The 3,081-nt window shown below is 35.5% G+C and overlaps 1 non-coding gene across 1 annotated transcript; it reads left to right on the forward strand.

Moving 5' to 3' along the window:
• Positions 1-2,218: 2,218 nt before the first annotated feature.
• Positions 2,219-2,425, forward strand: LOC117427220 (small nucleolar RNA U3). Its single transcript, XR_004548205.2, has one exon. It is a non-coding gene; the product is annotated as a small nucleolar RNA U3 (small nucleolar RNA).
• The last annotated feature ends 656 nt before the right edge of the window (positions 2,426-3,081 follow it).

Genomic DNA, 3,081 nt, shown 5'->3' on the forward strand with positions numbered 1-3,081 from the left:
TGAAATGTTAAAAATTGCAGAGGAGTTTTATAAATCTCTTTATGAAGCGAGAGAAACAGATCCTGTAATACAAGATTTGTTTCTTAAAAGTCTGGAAACCAAGGTAACATTAGAAGAGAATAATGATTTGTTGAGGAATATAAATTTGGATGAGATTAAAGAAGCGTGTTTTTCTTTTAAAACAGGTAAGACTCCTGGATCAGATGGGTTGCCATAGAATTTTATTGCACATTTTGGGAATTGATTAAAGAAGATCTATTAGAAGTTTTCATTGAATGTTTGAGTAGTGGACTAATAAGCGATTCTATGAGGGAAGGGCTGATAACTCTCATATTTAAAAATAAAGGGGAAAAAGAGGAGCTGAAAAACTGGAGGCATTAGTCTCCTCAATTGTGACTATAAGATATTGTCCAAGATAATAATGTTTAATTGATCCTGACCAAGTATGTGGTGTTCCAGGAAGAGCTATTGCTGAGAATTTAGTATTGATTAGAGATGCATTTATCTATTCAAAGGAGAGAGAGTCACCTTTATGTTTAATCTTGACCAAGAAAAGGCCTATGATCGGGTTGATCATTGTTTTATGTTTAAAGTTTTGGAGTACATGGGTTTGGATCAAAGATTTATTAGATGGGTGAAGATGCTGTACAGAGGCATCAGTAGTGAAGTTATTGTTAATTGATTTATGTCTGGTGGTTTTGAGGTGAAGTCAGGGGTGAGACAAGGGTGTCCTTAATCACCCCTGTTATATATTTATTGTTTAGAACCTGCACTTTTACGAATTAGAAAGAATACACAGATTGAGGGGGTGGTAATTCCTGGCTCTGATCATCAGGAGGTTAAAGCCTTAGCATACATGGATGATGTGACGTTGATGTGACTCTATTCAGGAAGCTTTGAAAATTATGGTTTTGTATGGGAAAGCTTCTGGTTCAAAAATCAATATGGAGAAAAGTGAGGCTTTTTGTATGGGGGAGTGGGAGGAGAGAGATGAATTTAAGAAAATGTTAAAATTGAAGAATGATTACATTAAAGTTTTAGGCATGATTTTTGATAAAAATGTGAGTGGGGTAAGGAATTGGGTGGAGGTGATGGGTAAAGTGAGAAAGAAAATCACTTTCTGGAATTCCAGAAAGCTGTCAATGGAAGGTAACATTTGAATAATTAAAGTGGTGTTTATGTCAATGCTCTTATATGTAGCAAAGGTTTTTCCTCCGGATAGAGCGTCTTGCAAATCGATTAATAGGGAGCTGTTTATTTTCTTTTGGGGAGGGAGAATGGAAAAGGTGAAAAGGGAAACTGTAATGTTGGAGAAGAAAAATGGAGGGAAAGGTTTTCCTAATGTCATTTTTTATTTGTATGCAAATTTTGTCTGTTTTCTAATTAACACAATTCTTCAGATGAATAAGAAATGTAGTTTCTTTGCCAGGTTTTTTTTGGACAATTTTTAAGAAGGATGGGTTTAATTCATATAAATTTGACAGTGCCCTACAGTTGGATGATGCCTTTTGTATACAAGAAGGCTTCAAGGTTTATTTTAGAATATGATCTGATGGATTGGCCAAAAGCAAAGTGGAAACTTAAAGATTTGCAGAAAAAGAAACTGGCAAATAATAAATTAATCAAAGTTAATTTTCAGTGTGCAGACGTGTCAACAGTTGTGTGGAGAAATGTAGGATATCCTGGCTTATCTAATACTCAGAAGGATATAGCTTGGCTATCTGTACATGCACGCTTACCTTGTCGGCAGTTTATGTACAAAAGACAAATGGCAATGACAGATACATGTGTAAGAGTTGATTGTAAGGAAACTGAATCGGTGGAACATGTCTTTTGTAACTGTAAGTTTGCTAAAGGATGTTGGGGGAGGGTAAAAGTGCCTCTGAAAAAATTTATCAAAACAAATGAATTGACATGGAATGTGATTATGTATGGGCCAAGAGGGGGTTTAAAAACAGATCATTGGAAGAAGGCATGGCTGATCATCAACAGTGCCAAAGAAGCTTTGTGGTTGTTGAGAAACATGAATCTGTATAATAAAACAAAAAATCAAGCAACAGAAATTGATTTTTGTAAAATTGTTTTTGGTCGAGTGAAAGATAATATCTGGATGGATATTAAGAACTTGGGTAAAAACAATGCAATGACAAAATGGAAAATTAATTCAATGACAGATTTATTTTTGTAAAATGTATGTTTTGGTGATGTGATTATGTAATGGATTTTTCTAATAAACTTTTATATAAAGCTAGCAAAATGCGTTTCTAAAGTGTTTGGACTCGCTATCCATGAGGAGGAGTGAAAGTGTTTGTTTTTGAGCGTGAAGGGGACAGCGAGTGTTGTTTTTGGCCAAATGCTCGCTGTTATTGATGACCGTTCCAGTGTTCCTTAGGGGGCTGGAGGAAGCAGACACGTTCTGAGTGGGTGTTTTATCAAGAGGTGCAAAAGAAGAAGTACGGTTGCAAGGCACTGCTGCTTTTTCAATGATTGATTAAAACTATCAAACTGACAGGAAACATGGAACACATTAATTGCGATCGATTTGATACCAATAGGCTTACATAACAGCTATTGTGTATAGACAATGTCATATACGCTGACATGAACACGGACGGTCTTTATTAAGGGCTGACTCGTTTAGATGTTCGAGAGATCTCGGTGTACTGGACAAATCTACTGGATTTTTTCCATGTGTAATTGTGCCGCCCGTGATAATGCATTTAAAACTAAGAATTTTACAAGCCATACGATGAAAAAAGAGTACAGAATCTTACAAGTGATGACCTGTGCTTCAACTCATGTCATTTATTTGATTTCTTGTCCTTGCCATTTGCAATATGTTGGTACAACTACTAGACAGTTACGATTGCGCATTAATGAGCAAGCATAAAAGTTCAATTAGGAGAAAATGTATTCATCTACTACTAGCTACACATTTTGTAGATGCCAAACATTCAGTTTCAGATATTAAATTCTGTGGCATACAAAAAATATTTCAAGATTGCAGAGGCGGTAATCTCGATTAAAAACTATTACAATGTGAATCTAAATGGATCTTCAATCTCCATACGGTACAGCCTG

This window comes from Acipenser ruthenus, chromosome 39 (genome assembly GCF_902713425.1).
Source record: "Acipenser ruthenus chromosome 39, fAciRut3.2 maternal haplotype, whole genome shotgun sequence".
Lineage (NCBI taxonomy): Eukaryota > Metazoa > Chordata > Actinopteri > Acipenseriformes > Acipenseridae > Acipenser > Acipenser ruthenus.